This window comes from Lepidochelys kempii, chromosome 7 (assembly GCF_965140265.1).
Source record: "Lepidochelys kempii isolate rLepKem1 chromosome 7, rLepKem1.hap2, whole genome shotgun sequence".
NCBI classification, from domain to species: domain Eukaryota; kingdom Metazoa; phylum Chordata; order Testudines; family Cheloniidae; genus Lepidochelys; species Lepidochelys kempii.
In genome coordinates, this window is record NC_133262.1 from 45,765,517 (window position 1) to 45,784,129 (window position 18,613).

Here is an 18,613-nt window from a genome sequence, read left to right on the forward strand (position 1 = left end):
CACCAAATGAAATTAATAGGCAGCAGGTTTAAAACAAACAAAAGAAGTAATTTTTCATACAACACATAGTTAACCTGTAGAATTCCTTGCCAGAGAATGTTGTGAAGGCCAAGACTGTAACAGGGTTCAAAAAAGAGCTAGATAAATTCATCAATGGCTATTAGCCAGCACGGGCAAGGATGATGTCCCTAGCCTGTTTGCCAGAAGCTGGGAATGGGCAACAGGAGATGGATCACATGATGATTACCTGTTCTGTTCGTTACCTCTGGGGCACCTGGCATTGGCCACTGTCGGAAGACAGAATACTGGGCCAGATGGACCTTTGAACTGACCCAGCCTGGCCATTCTTATGTCTCTCTGCCCAGACTATCAAGCTGGCCAGTTTGGTGGAGATTTTATGATGTGGATATCTGTGTGCTAGGAGTTAGACTGACACTACCAATCCATTGCAAATACTATAGATGCCACTAGATGGTACTAACTTTCAGTCACTATCAACTTGGGGTGGATTCAGTCCAGTGACCTAAAGATGAAAGGTCTATATCTCATTATCTCTCTATTCCTCCTTTTTTTTAAATTGCAGTTAAAGAGTTAAACGAGTGAGCTTGTTAACCTATTTTGCTCCATCATTACTCTTTGGGTGCATCCTCCCAGGTCCTTTAAGTTTAACTTAACACACACAGGGACATAGAATTTCTGTGTTCCAGCAGTCCATCTAGTCAAGCAGTCCATCTGGTACTGTATTCTGTTTACAAATGGTCAGAACCAGAGTTAAGAACCTTGCAGCAGGCATATGTGGAATAATCTGACCCACATATAAGTCTCATCCTGATTTCTGTTAGTTAGTGATTGTCTTAAGCTCTGAAGTACAAAGTTAATATCCCTTCCAAAAGTTATATTTTCATTAATAACAACATCTCTCGATATTCTTGATATCCATATAAATATCCAATTGCTTTTTGCATTTTGCTGATTTCTTGGTCTCAACAACTTTGTCTAGCGATAAATTCCACCGTTTAACTACATGTTGTATGAAAAAACATTTCCTCTTAGTAGTTTTGAATTTTCCACTTTTTATTTAATTGAATGTTACCTTATTCTTGTGTTACACACACCGTGCAGGCCTTTTAATAGAACAGTGTTCTGTTTCTGGATCTTGACCTTTTCCACACTCCGAGACAGTTGGGCTGCACCTTTCTTCCTCATATACTAAAGGAAGTTCAGGCTTAACAATACTCTTTATGCCTTCATGGAAGATTCGCAGTGTTCTCAGCCACCATTGCATTCCCCAATCCTGGAACTGGTGTATTATGGACAGATCCCCTCAGCATAAGTTAGAACAGTCTGAAGGCCTCATATCAGCAGTCAGGGTGGTGCTCCCAGTGTAGAGGAAGCTGTGGGTGGGAAAATGAGAAGAGACTATGTGATAAAGAAAGGATTTCTTGTAAACCCTTGATTAAAGAATGAATGAGGTGAATTTGTGGTGAAAGTAGGTGTAGGAAACAGCCTTGTGGCAAAAGTAGCAGCTTGGGTTGAGATCTAGTGTGGGCACCTTCTACTGTTTAGGAGTTGTCTGGGGCTGAGGGTGGGAGAAAGCTTTTCCTTTGCAGCTAGGGGAGAAGTGTGTATAGACACAGGGGAAAGAATTGTTGCCTGAGTAGAGCAAAAGTTTGTTTTGTGTTTCTGGTTTGGCTGGAGCCTGACAGCTTTAGCTTGTCTCAGGGTATGTCTACACTGCAATTAAATACCCATGGCTGGCCTGTGTCAGCTGACACGCACTTGTGGGACTCAGGCTAAGGGGCTGTTTAATTGCAGTGTGTAGATCTTCAGGCTTGGATTGGAGACTGGGCTCTAGGACTGTCAAGGTTCCTCCCCCACTCTGAACTCTAGGGTACAGATGTGGGGACCTGCATGAAAACCTCCTAAGCTTACTTTTACCAGCTTAGGTTAAAACTTCCCCAAGGTACAAATTAATTTTATCCTTTGCCCTTGGAATATCCACTGCCACCACCAAACTCTAACTGGGTTTACTGGGAAACGTAGTTTGGACACATCTTTCCCCCCAAAATCCTCCCAACCCTTGCACCCCACTTCCTGGGAAAGGTTTGGTAAAAATCCTCACCAATTTGCATAGATGACCACAGACCCAAACCCTTGGATCTGAGAACAATGAAAAAGCATTCAGTTTTCTTACAAGAAGACTTTTAATAGAAGTAGAAGTAAATAGAAATAAAGGAATCACCTCTGTAAAATCAGGATGGTAGATACCTTACAGGGTAATTAGATTCAAAACATAGAGAATCCCTCTAGGCAAAACCTTAAGTTACAAAAAAGACACACAGACAGGAATAGTCGTTCTATTCAGCACAATTCTTTTCTCAGCCATTTAAAGAAATCATAATCTAACACATACCAGCTAGATTACTTACTAAAAGTTCTAAGACTCCATTCCTGGTCCATCCCTGGCAAAAGCAGCATACAGACAGACACAGACCCTTTGTTTTTTCTCCCTCCTCCCAGCTTTTGAAAGTATCTTGTCTCCTCTTTGGTCATTTTGGTCAGGTGCCAGCGAGGTTACCTTTATCTTCTTAACCCTTTACAGGTGAGAGGATTTTTCCTCTGACCAGGAGGGATTTTAAAGGGATTTACCCTTCCCTTTATATTTATGACAAGGACCCTGCAAGGAGGAAGTATCCCAGAGCTCAGGCTCCAGTCCAAGCCCGAACGCCTACACTGCAATTAAACAGTCCCTTAGCCTGAGCTCCGCAAGCCCAAGTCTGCTGTAGACATACCCTCACAGTGTACAATTGCCATAACTGAGCTACTCAGCATAGGGCCAGATAAGCTTTTTCAGATGAAGAATATAGGAAATTCAAATGAGACTGAAAGGTATATAACATTTAAACAGAGATTTTACAGGTGTGCAAATCAGAATGATTGTACAAAAATTCAGTTTATGTTACTGTTCTTTTAGAGCCTGCCTTCTTCTTGTTACAGATTTATGTCTGAATAAGATAGTTCCTCTCACAATCCAGTTTTTCCTGCTCTTAATCCTGCAGTCATGTTATAACCTTGCAAAGACGATATAATGCCACAGCTATAAGCTCATTACATAAACCATGAAAAGATTTACTTTATTAATAATACATTTTAATTATATACCTATAAAACTATTTTTAAAATGAAGTAAAAACTAATAAATCTAAATGTATACATCATTTCTTATTTCATTTTTCCTGGTCGCCTGTATTTTTATATTTCTGTATGGCCTTTTTGTCTTTAATTCTTTTCTCCTTTTACCTTATCTCCACTGGTTTTCTTTTCCCTCTTCCCTTAACATTGTAACCCTTCTGCCTGTCAGAGTTGGCAGCAACAAGGGCTGGGTTCAGTATCTAGGGGTTCCATTCCAATAACACAATACAAAACAGGCTCAAGCCCACACCCAGTGACCTGGGACAAATATATACCACCCCCGCTGGGCGCCTCCAAGAGGCAATACTTCCCCTCTCGCAAGCACATAGTCTGAGTGTAGCAAAAGCCTTTTAATAACAGAGAGAAACAATGTGGCATTATGTTGGGGAAACACCACCAACAGGATTCCTAACACAGCCCATGAGCCAAAAACACCCCACCCCAAGCAAATTGGGGCATGTCCTTTCCCTTTGGTTCTTGAGTCCTGCAACCCAAAATCACCCAAAGTCCCAAAAGTCCAACGACCCAAAAGTCTCTGTCCCTGGTCAGGGCAGCCCCAGAGTTCAAAAGTTTATCTGCAGAGTCTTACCTCCCAATCTGGGTGGAGATTGGGGTGGGGGGGGTTAAGGGGCACCTTACGTGGTCCAAAGCTGATGGCTCCACCTCTCCATGGGGCTCTGCTCTGCCAGCCGCCCCATGAGCTGCTCTAGGCGTCCAACAAACTGCTCCGCTCCAGCAGCCACTCCACTCTGCTCCGCTCGCCGTCCCGAAAACTGCTCTGCTCCACCAGCTGCTCCGCTCGCCATCCCACAAACTGCTCCGCTCCACCAGCTGCTCTGCTCCGCTCGCCATCCCGCAAACTGCTCCGCTCCACCAGCTGCTCTGCTCACCGTCCTGCTTCACCATATATCTTCAGGCTCCCCCACTACTTAACACTCAGTGATTTCAGCTCTTAGTATGTTTAGCTCTTTTGTGATTTCAGCTTGTAGCAGGGGAGCCTCAGTGCTGGTGTACCATTAGCCCAAAGTGAATTCAGCTCAGCAGCCTGTAATTAGACTCCTTAATGGAATCAAAATTAGCTCTGATATTCCACAGCGGAGAGAGGAGGAAGTGCAATTAGCATGCAAGGCCCTTACCAGGAGGACCCATACCACCAAGTATTAATACCTGTCCCCAGCCTCTCTCAATTCACAGAGTTTTGGAACCCATGTCCCTTGCCTAGCGAGTGCTACTTAGTTGATGGCGAGTCCCTCCATCATAACAAAAGGCCAAGTACAGTTCCACTGTCCTTGATTCCCATAATCAGGGTAATAACAATTTATTCTTCCTGCCCCAATAACAGACACACTGGGGATCCCACAGCAGCCAAAGTGACCATATGGGCAGCTATGGCCTCATTCTAGGCAGGGTGGGTGTGCCTATGCAAATGAGATCACCCCTGAAGTTCTTTTCCACAACTTGCCACACCTCACCACCAGATGTCAGGGTGGAGCTTATCCTGACTCTGCTTACAAAATGATCTCACTTTTTTTCTTATTCCTGCTTTCAGTTTTCCTTTTTGTCTTCTCTTCCACAGTCCTATTACTCTCTTCTCCTTTTTCCTCATCTGACACCGAACCTTTTGGCTTTAAAATTCCTTTCTCTCATTGCAAGTATATTGCCTAAATGCTTTTCCTTTTGCAACACTCCTTCATTGCTATTTGCCCAGCTGGGTAGAGCCTTCATTTTAGTTTTTCCCCCACAGTGTTTGACATTATAGCCTAATGTTGTGTGTAAAACATTCACCATTGTGAATTTACTATGGAAGCAACCAGCGAAAAAGGAAATTTGGACGGCAAAGGAGGAATTTTTTATTTAAATAGAAATATATTTGATCACTAGTAAAATGCCCAAAGAAAACTATGAAAAGTTTATTAATGATGAATGTATTTAGGTCTAAATTTTCAAACTTGGATGCCTAATATTAAGCAGCTAGAACTAGATCCTTGGCTTTGGCCAGAAAGTATACAGTGCAACTTAAAAGGGTGGTTGGTGCAAAAATGGCTTTAGGCTTTAGGTATTTGTGATACCTAGGTTTTGGGCCAGTTTTGTCTCAGACAGGTCCTCTGGCATAAGGTAGAATAGGCTAAGGACTGCTCTAACTTGGATGTGCTCTCCTAAAACGAGCCACAATACAGAATGCAGGGTAGGCAAGTGACATGGGGCTGCTTGTGGGTAGTGTGTTAAAACCATCTGCTCAATGTTTGCTTGTTTCAGAGAAAGCAAACAAAATCTTGCGATGTAGATAGAGGAGCATAAATTGGTCGTATTCTTGTGTTATATAAATGGTATCATGTTGCAAATATTGTCTGGTATTCTGTTCATATATCATAGGGATGATCTTTCTTAGAATAGAAAGGTATATTAAAGATCAAATTTATTAGATATTCTGATGTAAGAAAGACCAGCTATACTTGGCTTTAGTAGTTTAGGAAGAAAGGGACCTGTGACAGGATTCCAGGTTCTTGAAAGGAGAGGAATGGATTAATGCCAGTTAACTGAGAGAAATATTGTTTCAAAAACAAGAGGTCAGTGAATGAAATTAATGAGGGATTATAGTATAAGCAGTTTGGGCCAGGTTTCTTAACACAAATGATGGCTGGCATATGGAACAAGCTGCCAGAATCAGCAATAGATTTAAACCAAAAAATCAATTGAAGAGGGAGTTGGACCCATTTATGGAAGCCAGTGTTACCCAGGATTGTAGCACTATCCAATTTATCAGGTTAAAGGATGAGAGAATATAAAGTTGATTTGAAGTTCCTAGCTTTATCAGGACAGACAGCTATTTTCATTCAATAAAAAAGAAAAGAAATGGCCAGGAGTGTTCTCCAAGAAAGTACTTTGTCTCCTTATGCTATTGCTGGACAGCTTGGGGACATAGAAATGGCAAAGGGATTTCTTGTTCATCATGCAGTGGGTGGGAAAGCTTTTAAATTGTATCTAAATTAAACAATTCTAAATGTACTGTGTAGGCCTTATGAAATCTGCTGAATTATTGAATTTACCAGTACAGTACAGTGTCACACAATACAAAGAGAAGCATTTATTTAGACAGTAGATGTCAACACTGACATGAGGCAGAGATGCAAATCTGCAGTATCTTAAGATAAAAAGTACAAAAAAACCACTCTTTTCCTCAAAAGTAAATTTAAGGCTGGAGAAAGGAACAGTTCATCTCTGTAAACTAAAGTCCTGTACCCTCAGAACAACATGGATAACATCAGTTCAAGCTTCCCTACACTGCTCCCCTTATGTACCTCACCTTCTTTTTTTTTTTTGCAGAGATCCTCTTTAAGAGTGAGAGGGTAGTTCATTCTCTATACCTATCATTCTGCGACAGCCAACAGATATGCCAGATGTGACTTGGGAGAGGCATATTGACACCTGTACAACTAAGATTTAGATTGAGACCTTACAAATCTGGTTGAAACCAGTGGTCTACAAGTGAAAGGGGTCTATACATACTACACTACCAAACTTTTCAGTTATTTAATTCCCTTTTGAACATATTCTGGGAAAATTTAGTTTTACTTTTTAATTCTTTTTTGCACACTCAGATGGTATGCTTGATATATAGCATCCTATTCCCTGTTGTCCACACAACTTTTTGCAGTTATAATATTCACCATTTTCTTAAGGGCTGTCAGGCTACAGTAGAGCTTCTGGTAACTCATTTTACCTGACAGAACATGGGTTTGTAATGTGAAAGCTGTAGAAAATGACCAGTTACTTCTTTACAGTTAGCCTGTTACTCCTTATGCCATTGAGTGCTCAAGTTCCACAAACATAAATGCTGAAAAATTGCTGATGTTTTTGTCTGTCTTGACAGCAGCTGGTTTTTCTCCTGTCTAATTTTGCCAACATTATGTGCCTTTTTAAAAAAGAGGAATTAACATGCTTGATACAAAAAAATAGACCCTACAAGGAAAGCCTCAGGGTAAACTGCTTTTATCTTCCTGAAGTTTTGCGTCTTTCCAGCATTTGAAAGCTATGGTCTGTAAAGATGAACAAATGAGGAAAATCAGTAGGGCAGAGGTTTAATTTAATAACAAGCCAACATTACTACAGAATAACTAGGACTCACTCTTTGCTGTTGAGGAAAAAAATATCATGACTTCAAAGGCATCTTAAGAAGTCTTGCAGCTGTATTATATTCAAAATAACCTGGCCAGTAGTCAGAATTGAGAAGATGTTAGTCCTGGTCTAAGTTTTTGTACCAGAAGAACTATATCAGTTAGGAAAGATCGGGGTAGGGGGGTGGTTTTGGTTTTTTACTGATGTAGCTACAGTAGAACCTCAGAGTTACGAACTGACCGGTCAACCGCACACCTCATTTGGAACCAGAAGTATGCAATCAGGCACCAGCAGAGATCAAAAAAAGCAAATACAGTACAGTGCTGTGTTAACATAAACTACTAAACAAAATAAAGGGAAAGTTTAAAAAAAAAGATTTGACAAGGTAAGGAAACTATTTTTGTGCTTGTTTCATTTAAATTAGGATGGTTAGAAGCAGCATTTTTCTTCTGCATAGTAAAGTTTCAAAGCTATATTAAATCAATGTTCAGTTGTAAACTTTTGAAAGAACCACTATATCGTTTTGCTTAGAGTTATGAACATTTCAGAGTTACAAACAATCTCCATTCCTGAGGTGTTTGTAACTCTGAGATTCTACTGTGTATACCTGTACAACCTCTAGTTTGAATGCTGTTATATCAGTGCAATGGTGCCTTATACCAGTATAGCTTATTCCCTTTCCAATATGGGAATAAGCTATACCACTATAAGGATTTTTATACTAGTATAACTTCATCCACACTAGGGAAGGTCATACTGCTTTAACTATATCAGTATAGATAAAGTAAGACAACTTTAGTGATATAAAGACAAGTTCTTAGCGATATAAATTAGACAAGAAAAGGAACAAGACCAGATCATTTATCTGTATCATCAGAACAATGACACTTTATGTTAAGGTTCCATTTAAAAGAAGCTTTAAAAGGGTTAGTAAATGATTAAGCAAGTCCATAGAGTCCAAGAGGTCAAAGGGTTGCTTATAACTATGGCTTATACTTATAACCATCTCAAATTTTTTTTTTTTGCGGACCACTTGAAAATTGCTGAGGGTCTTGGCGGACCACTTAATGATCTTTCCAAGTGTTGTTTGTACCATTAGCTATTGTAAAGCGCTTTGGATAAAAGCGCTATATAAAAAAACTTAATGATAATTAACATTTTTTGTTCTACAAATAAAAGCACACAACTCATATTTTAATATCAATAGTCTTACCTTTCTAATGCAATGGATGTGCCCTCTCTCCCACGCCGTGGCAGCCCCCAAGCTGGGGCTGGGAAGGAAGGGGGTCTTTCCCTCTGTCCTCCGCCATGGCAGCTCTCGAGCTGGGGCTGGGAAGGAGAAGGTCTCCCCCACCGCAGCAGCCCCTGAACTGGGCTGGGAAGGAGGGAGCAGTCTCTCTCCAACCACAACAGCCACAGAGCAGAGGCTGGGAAGGAGGGCCGTCTCTCCCCGGCAGCAGCTGCCCTGGAGCTGGGGAAAGTCACCTCTTTTTCTGACCGCTGCAGCCCTGCATGTCCCAAATACCCCCCACCCCATCTTCTCACCCTATTGCCCCCTCCCATCTACCCTCTATTCCCCCCAAGGCTACCACCTCACCTTACATGTGCATCTGCTCCAGCGTCCAGGCACCTAATTAGTAGAGCCGTGCCTGTGCAGCTCCACTAATTAGGTGGGTGGCCCTTCATTCTCTCATGTGCGGCCACCCAGGTGCGCACCTTAGAGGAAACTATCTGCAGACCACCTGAATGGAGCTCACGGACCACTGGTGGTCTGCGGACCACAGTTTGAGACCCTCTGATCTATAACACATTCTATGATGTGCTTATAACAATCTTTGACATGCTTTAATGTCTGTTAAGCAATTATTAACCCTTTATATTAAGGTTCCATTTCTAAATGTTTTATAAAGTGTGAGTATCAAAATGTAAAGAAAACCTATAAAAAAAGAGAGCTTAAAGAACTCAATTAGCTGTGTAGCATCACAGTATTGATGCTGTAGTTAAAGCTCTGTTAGGTTTTTCAATTCAACTTGCTGCTTTTGAAGGCAGTAGTTAAATGTAGATTGAAACAGGAGAGGGAGCTTGATCCTGCAGGGCTGGAACCTGAGACCATGGTGATGCTGGGCTGCTGTCATCTCCAGGGTTGCCAACCCTCCAGCATTGTCTTGGAGTCTCCAGGAATTAAAGATTAATCTTTAATGAAAGATTATGTTATGTGATGAAACCCCCAGGAATCCGTCCAACCAAAATTGGCAACCCTAATCACCACAGGTAGATCCCTGCGTGGATACAAAATGTGTATCACATCCAATCCATGATCCTCAAACATGTCCACAAATATAAAGCAGATATCTGCAGATTTGCAGGGCTCTATCACAGGAAGCTCCTGCAGGAGGACCCCATGAGGCTGGGCCCAGAAGGAAGTACCAACCCACAGGACCTGAGTGGCAGCCCACTGACTGATTGGCTGGCTGGCTGACTGGCTGCCAGTATGTAAGACAGGAAGCCATGACAGGGAGTTGTCTGAGCAACAGTACATACTGCCTATCTTGCTTCACATTCTGTGTGTGAGAGATCCCAGACTCTAGCTTCTGATTCTGCCTGCTTCCTGATGCCTGACTCTTAATTTACCCTCCAGCCTATCTTGGTCTCTGACCTCCCAGTAACTGGACCCTGCCTGCCTACTGATGCCGGATTCCTGGTTTGCCCTCTGGTCTATCTCAGACTCTGACCCTCTGGTACCCAACTCGGCTTGAGTCCCAACTCTCACTCTGACCACTAGGTCTGGCTGCCCACGACCTGGTCATGACACACTTCATTACTTAAGAAAGAGTGGGAGCTCTGGGGGAGTGCTGTTTACTCAGAGGAGAAGAGGGAGAGTTGTGTTATGCATCTTCCCATCCCCCACACAATCCCATTTTACTTTAAACCTTGGCTGAAGGATTTCATGTTTTTATATTTCTATACTGAATTTTATCCTAAAGAGCAGGACCCCAGGGTATTTTACAAATGCTTTAGGCCACCTTTGCAGTCCCTGATCCTTGGCTGACTCAGCATTGAGCTAGTTTTCCAGTATAGGTTAGTACAGCTTTAAACTGTATAATTTGCTAGTAATTCCAAGGGCCTGTACTGGGAGTTGGGGATCGCACATAGGGATGCCCTAGCCCAGCCCCCTTCTCCCATTACAGACTAGAAGTGGAGGTGATATACAAGGCATTAAAGTGGCTCTGTAACACTGGAAGTTTCCCCTATATAGGACAAATCCTCCATAGGCCAGATCTTCTGGGTTTAGAATACCTTTGCACTGGAAAACCAGTTTAAAGCAGCCCTAACCAATCAGAAAATCTGTCCCTATATATTTGGTGTGGTTCCATATTGTACCCTTGCTCAGATCTGCAGCCGTATATGGGATGGGATGGAGCTGTGGTTACTGATAAGAAGTGTTCAGAGTCATTCTGCCTGTGTAAGGTGGAGGCATGCACAGCAGTGTATCTCCTAACACTGTACTTTGGTTTCATTTTGACTCAGAGGAAAGAGAATCAGACAGTCAATTTCTGCATGTCCTTGGCCTTTCTTTGCGACTCTTCCATCCAGGTCCTGCTCAAGTCCAGTTCCTGCTTAGTTAATAGATCAGGCAAGATCTGATTACATGGTAAGCTGGGTGCAAGCAAACAATGTGTGTTTTAAATATGACTAAATGTAAATATATACATCTAGAAACGAAGATTGTAGGCCATATATACAGGATGGGGGAACAGGATGGGGGACTCTATCCTGGGAAGCAGTGATTCTGAAAAATCGTGATGGCTAATCAGCTGAACATGAGCTCTCAGTGGCCAAAAGGACTATTGTGATCCATAAAAAGGGGAATCTCGAGTAGAGTAGAGTAGAGACGTTATTTTACCTCTGTGTTTGGCGCTGCTGTGACCACTGCTGTAATACTGTATCCATTTCTGATGTCCACAGTTCAAGAATGATGTTGATAACTTGGAGAGGGTTTAGGGAAGAGCCACAGGGCTTCTTAAAGGATTAGGAAACTTGCCTTATAATGATGGACTCAAGGAGCTCAGACTAATAAAGAGAAGGTTAAGGGGTGACTTGATTAGTTTACTAACACCTATATGAGGAGCAAATGTTTGATAATGGACTTCAGTCTAACAAGGTCTAACAAGATCCAATGGCTCGAAGTTGAAGTTAGATGAATTCAGACTGGAAACAAGGCGTATTTTTTTAACAATGAGGGTAATTAACCATTGGAAGAATTTACCAAAGTGAAAAGTTCCCCTGGTGTTATCTGGACCAGTGATCTGCTAGGTCACGCCAAACCTCGACTCTGGGATCCAGCCTTACCTTGCTCTGCTGTGAGAACCCCCACTCCCAGGCTGTTCACGCACAGCCTCTATCATGCAAGCTGCTCCCAGCTACATGAGTGAGCACTTTTGGCCAGCCGCTGCTTAGATTGTGCAACCGAATGACACTAGCCAATATCTCTGGTCCCAGACCCAACCCTAGGAACCTCTGTCTTGCAGTGTCCAGTTATGCCAACTGGATGCTGCAAGCTTGTATGAGTTCATCAATTTAACAAAGAAATTGATATGTACCAGGCTTGTTATCCCAAGGGGAGTCTCTGACACGCTTCAGACCAAACACACTGCTTCTGGTAGAATAAACAAACAAATTTATTAACTACAAAAGATAGATTTTAAGTGATTATAAGTCAAAGCACAACAAGTCAGATTTGGTCAAATGAAATAAAAGCAAAATGCATTCTAAGCTGATCTTAACACTTTCAGTGCCCTTACAAATGTAGATGCTTCTCACCACAGGCTGGCTGGTTGCTCTTCAGCCAGGCTCTCCCTTTCGATCAGTGCTTCAGTCACTTGGTGGAGATGTCTGTAGATGGGGGTGAAAGAGAGAGAGCATAGCAAACGTCTCTCCCTTTTATCATATTCTTTCTTCCCTCTTGGCTTTGCCCCACCCCGAGTCAGGTGAGCATTGCAGTCCCAAATTGACCAAGGGAAGAGGGGTGACTCACTTGAGAGTCCAACAGATCCTTTGTTGCTGCCTAGGCCAGTGTCCTTTGTTCCTGTGAGGCTGGGCTGGATTTGCCCCATACATGCCCTGGTGAGGTTAAACCGCCCATTGTCCCAAGTCATCTGGCATAGACCAGCTGTAGGTTTTTAATTGCAGTGTAGACATACCCAAAGAGACCTCTTGGGTCTGTTTCATGATCAGTATTTACAGAGAAAAGATACTTTGAATTATCTTTACTTGCAATTATAAATAATTTAGCCAAGTGTAGAAATGGAGTTCAACCATAGCTGTTACTTTACATAGCTGTTACTTTACATTTAATTCTCAAACTCTGGGGCGGGTCTCCAAAGGGAGGTAAGGGAATGTGTCAAGGAAGGCGCAAGGTGTTAAGAACTATGGCTGTCAGCCCCAGGTGGCTCGGGCTTGTGCAGAAGGACCATGCGCACCTGGGAGCCAAGGATAAAGGGAACAGGCAGAGCTCTGCCACTCAGGGCTGACAGCCAGAGCCCGACGACCGAGGCTTGCACTCTCCTTCCCCCTATTCCCCGTCCCTCACCAGGAGGCAGCCCAGGCTCAGGCTCTCTTCCATCCCCCAATCACGCACCTACAGGCAGCCAGGCTTTAACTGTCAGCCCCAGGGTGGCAGCAGCAGTGCAGAAGTAAGGGTGGCAATGGGCACTTAGTCTTCTGTGAAAAGTTGTTACAAATCCCACTGTTCACATTGCCTCCCTTACTTCTGTGCTGCTGCTGGTGTGGCACTGCCTTCAGAGCTGGGCGCCCGGCCAGCAGCTGCTGCTCTCCTCTATGTCTTCAGAGCTGAGTGGCAGTATATGTACTTGTGGGAGCGGAGGGCATAAACGACTACAGACACAAAGAAGGGGGGCCTGATCAAATAAGTTTGAGAAACACTGCTTTACATCAAGAGGAGAGTACTAATGAGAAATGAGAAATTTCTCTGAAATGAGAACTGGAGCTCCTAATTAGATGCTACTTTTACATACTTAGTTAATGTAATAATTTATTGAAAATGTGTGCATTTTTATTGAGGACTGAAAGACTGGAAATACAATCTCTCTCTCAATTATATGTGAGTCCCAGGCTGAGTGAGTGTGGATGGATGTGGATACTGGGTTGGAGGGGAAGGGGGCAGAAGCAAAGGGAGAGTACAGGGTCAGGACAGCCATTGGGTTGCTGTATAGGGCTGGCTTAAAAAGGAATTCTGTTTTGACCTGGGGAGGTGTTCTACTTGTTTTTAACGTTAGAAATGTCACATATCAATTGTGATCATCTTTGGTTTTGCTGGAGGACTGCACAGATGTCTCAGAGAACGTGTGTTCCCTACTGTCATTGTTCAAGTGAATGGGTCGGGGGAAAGGGAGGGAAATCTTTAACGAAGCTCTATTTTCTCTAAAATGTTAATTAGTCTGCCATAAAACAGGTGTTAACACAAATAGTCTTAAACAGTCTGACTAAAACTCCTCTCCTCTCTCAGTTGCTCACCTTTCAGCCTCTTGACACAAGGGCCTGGTCTACACTTAAAAGTTTTATTGGCATAGATATGTCAGTTAGAAGTGTGAAAAATGACACCCCTAACCAACATAGCTATGCTGGCGAAAGCTCTAGTGTAGATGCAGTTCTAGTGGCAAAAAAGTATTTTGTTGGTGTGGAGAATGAGGAAGATATCTTGGGGTTTTTTTTATGAATAAGTGTATCTTATTTTAGCTTTTTGGTATTACCCTACCTACCTGCATTGAGTTAAATCAAAGGAAGCTCTAAGGAGGAAACTAACTGGAAATCATAGAATCATAGAATATCAGAGTTGGAAGGGACCTCTGGAGGACATCTAGTCCAACCCCCTGCCCAGAGCAGGACCAATCCCCAACTAATTCATCCCAGCCAGGGGTTTGTCAAGCCTGACCTTAAAAACTTCTAAGGAAGGGGATTCTACCACCTCCCTAGGTAACGCATTCCAGTGTTTCACCACTCTCCTAGTGAAAAGGTTTTTCCTAATATCCAACCTAAATCTCCCCCACTGCAACTTGAGACCATTACTCCTCGTTCTGTCATCTGCTATCACTGAGAATAGTCTAGATCCGTCCTCTTTGAATCCACCTTTCAGGTAGTTAAAAGCAGCTATCAAATCCCCCCTCATTCTTCTCTTCTGTAGACTAAACAATCCCAGTTCCCTCAGCCTCTCCTCATAAGTCATGTGTTCCAGACCCGTAATCATTTTTGTTGCCCTTCGCTGGACTCTCTCCAGTTTTTCCACATCCTTCTTATAGTGTGGGGCCCAAAAGTGGACACAGTACTCCAGATGAGGCCTCACCAATGTCGAATAGAGGGGAATGATCACATCCCTCAATCTGCTGGCAATGCCCCTACTTATACATCCCAAAATGCCATTGGCCTTCTTGGCAACAAGGGCACACTGTTGACTCATATCCAGCTTCTCATCCACTGTCACCCCTAGGTCCTTCTCTGCAGAACTGCTGCCTAGCCATTTGGTCCCTAGTCTGTAGCAGTGCATTGGATTCTTCCATCCTAAGTGCAGGACTCTGCACTTGTCCTTGTTGAACCTCATCAGATTTCTTTTGGCCCAATCCTCCAATTTGTCTAGGTCCCTCTCTATCCTATCCCTACCCTCCAGCATATCTACCACTCCTCCCAGTTTACTGTCATCCGCAAACTTGCTGAGGGTGCAATCCATACCATCCTCCAGATCATTAATGAAGATATTGAACAAAACCGGCTCCAGGACCGACCCTTGGGGCACTCCGCTAGATACTGGCTGCCAACTAGTCATGGAGCCATTGATCACTACCCATTGAGACCGACAATCTAGCCAACTTTCTACCCATCTTGTTGTGCATCCATCCAGCCCATACTTCTTTAACTTGCTGATGAGAATACTGTGGGAGACCGTGTCAAAAGCTTTGCTAAAGTCAAGGAATAACACGTCCACTGCTTTCCCTTCATCCACAGAACCAGTTATCTCATCATAGAAGGCAATTAGATTAGATTAAATGAAACAGTGGCAGAGATGAGGGTCCTTAAGGAACACTGGAGGGGGAGCTGTTAACTGGGGAAAGGCTCCTGCCCAGCTCCGTCCAGGCTAGCAAGTAGTGTCATAGCTACAGTGGTGCAAGCAGTGCAGTCGTTGTAGGGCCCACTTGATTGTGGGGGCCAACCAGCAGAAACCACTCTATCCTAGGCACCACTGTAATTAAGCCACTGTCAACCTATAGGCAGAATAGGCAACCTGTGTGCCAAGTAGCAAGAAGTGGCCCCCAGCCAGGCTGCCTCAGTCCAGCAAGTGCCACTGCCCTGCCTCCAGTATGAGAAAGTTTTTGGCCACAACTCAGGCAATGGGCAACTTGTGGCTGCTCCTGGCAATACCACCAGAGTTGCTGGCACTTCAAATTGGTGTCCAACCTGCACCTGTTATTCTATGCCCGGTCCCCATGGGCCCTGCCACCCAGGCAGTCCCTGACCACCACCAACCTGAACTTGCATGGTGCCACTGCTTCAGCAGTGAGGAGCTCATCCAGGAAGGTGCAAGAGGTGGACTGGGGGTGTACAGCGTGTGGGGCCAGGCAGTGGGTGATGGCTGGGGTGGGCTGAGGATGTGGAGTGCAGGCTGGGGGTACAGAGTGTGGAGGGGTAGGGGGGCTGAGTCCTGTTATGGTTGAGCTGAGAGGCTCCGGGGAGGGGTTGTGTGGGATGGGGCCCCAGGGGATGGAGGAGGAGATTGCAGAAGGCAGGTGGGGATCAGCCCCTGATCGGAATTAATCTCTCTACTATGTTAGAATGTGTTTCTCCTAACTGGGGTAGATGCACTGGTTCACTCTAGCTCCTATGCAACATTTTGACAATGGAAAACTATTGGCAACCTGCTCTGATCAGCCAGGTAAATTGAGTTTATGGAGTGGCCCAAAAGTAGCTGAAGCCATACCAGTGAATCTTGCACCATATGAGGTAGGATCATACTGTATCCAAAAAGTGTTTATATCTTAGAGGTACTTAGAAGATGTTACAGTTGTTGGTGAGGGCTGGCTTTTTATCTAGGTCGGGTAACATTTCTATGATATATGCAGTGTTGTTGTAGCCATGTTGGTCCCAGGATATGAGAAAGAGAAGGTAGTATTTTTTTTATTGTTGAAAGGGACAAGCTTTTCAGCATCACAGAGCTCTTCTTCTGGTCTGGAGAAGGTAAACAGAGTGTCTGAGCTAAATACAAGTTGGAATAGATTGTTAAGCATAAGGAGTTCACACATGCAGTAGGGGAATACTTAAAATGAAGTGGGCAGTTCAGGGTTGTCAGGGTGTTGGACAAATGATATGATATGGAAACAGACATACCATAAGTTACTCCTGGGAGAATTCTGCGCCAAAAAAATAAAAAATGCTGCACACAATATTGTAAAATTCTGCATATTTTATTTGTCACGCCAGTTTCAATTTGTCATACCAGTTTCAATGATTTCAATTATTTTGGTAATTTATTTCAAAATACCTGTCAGCAAGTATTTCTGTAACAATAGAGACAAAAAAAAAGATTCAGGAAATGTTTTTTTGACAAATAGATTCCTTATTAGGCATATTAATACAGAACTTTGAGTAATTTATTTAAACTACAACACAGAAATGTATTTCCCACATCTCTCAGAAGCAGTGCAAAGGCTTGGGGGAGTCTGGGTAACAGAGGGAGGGGGAAGGAGCCCGGGAGTGAACCTGAAGGATTGTTGGATGTGAGTGGGAGAAGTATGGAACAGGGGTTTTTTGGGGGAGGGGAGGGATTGTTAGGGAGTTGAGGAGTCTCACGCATGCAGACCCTGGCTGACCCCAAGCCTCTCCCATTCAGTCAGGCACATCTGCCCTTCTTCCCCATGAATTCCTGCAGTCCCCTACTCTCTGTCCCCATGTAGCCCTACAGCACCCCTTCCATTCAGCCCCTGGCTCAACACTGTCACCCCACTAGCTCCTGAGCCTGTGCCCCAGTCTGTATCACCCACTAGCCCTTCTGAATCAGTCTGTGACCCCCCCCAACACCCCTATGTGCCCCACTCTCTCTCTCCTAACCTGGCTCTGTGGGCAGGATGCTGTGATGAACACAGCTGGCTGCTGACTGTTCTGGTGCCACAGTGGCCTCTGGTGGGTGAAAGGCAGAATTGCAGCACTTCTCCTACCCTGGGGAAAAAATTCTGCGCTGGACATGAATTCTGCACATGTGAAGTGGCACACAATTCCCATAGGAGTAATAAATGCCTGACTTAGTCAGTAATGTAAAATGGACTAGGTATCACAATCTTTGAAAAGTGCTGAAGATGTAGTTGTTTTACTAGTTAGTTTTGTTTTGTTTTTTATTGACATGGCAGTATGGATCTTTGTGCTTGGTTTAGAGTGGTCTATATGTTTGTGACAATACTTGTTTTCATTTGGTGCCTAGCCACACATGATTGGTGAATGCAAATGCTGTGTGTGCTCAAATTGCAAGTTTTGCCATGGACAAAATTGTCCGTTCAGATATATAAAGATTTGGGGCTTGATTTCCCATTGTATTACTCACCCATTGTAACTCTATTCACTCAGTTCCAGTAGAATTGCACCAACTTGAGACAGGAGTAACACAATAGTAACTCACATCTTTGTGCTTTTTGACAAACAACGTGTATACTTTGGACATGCCTTATGCGTAGTTTAAAGTTTGGCACACAAAACCTGAGTTACACATTTTTATGTTGATACAATGAGTTTATTACTAATGTGTGAAGCTTCATGATTGCTATTGTGCAGATTTTCAATTAGATAAAATTTACTAGTAAAATTATGGTTAGGTTTTGTATATGGATGCTTTATCTGTGATGACACAATATACAGGCTGCATGTTTATGGATATGATAGATAAATTATGATTTTCCAAGATGATAAAGGTAAGCAAATTTTTAGATTTTGGAACCGGAAAGGAGACCTCTGTCTATTCTTGCACCAGCGCCTTCTCGGGCCTTGCTACGCCACTGCTAGCAAGGTTTATCCTTCCCAGTCCTGAGCCTAGGATCAAAGGGGATACTAAATCATTAAAGGACCCCAGACCTAGAAAAAAGAAAGGGAGAGATGAGCCTACATCTACACAACGCGCCACTGGCGGCAGCATGTATAGTATGTGATAGCTATGTGCCACAGTGAAAAGCAGGTCGGTGAAAGGGTCTGGTGTGGGGAGATAGCATGGAAAAGGTTCAGCAGCTTCTCACTGCCAGAGCCTTTCACTGTGGTG

General features: G+C 43.5%; 1 protein-coding gene across 13 annotated transcripts in view; it reads left to right on the top strand.

Moving 5' to 3' along the window:
• DOCK3 (dedicator of cytokinesis 3) overlaps positions 1-18,613 on the top strand; it is a 585,316-nt gene that overhangs the window by 405,228 nt on the left and 161,475 nt on the right. Inside the window, exon 1 of one of the 13 annotated variants that reach the window (XM_073352495.1) lies at positions 10,761-10,960. The exons of the other annotated variants lie outside the window; for them this stretch is intronic. The gene's annotated coding sequence lies outside the window, so the exon portion shown is untranslated. Of the gene's footprint in view, positions 1-10,760; positions 10,961-18,613 lie in introns of those variants that run through there. 13 annotated transcript variants of the gene reach the window in all.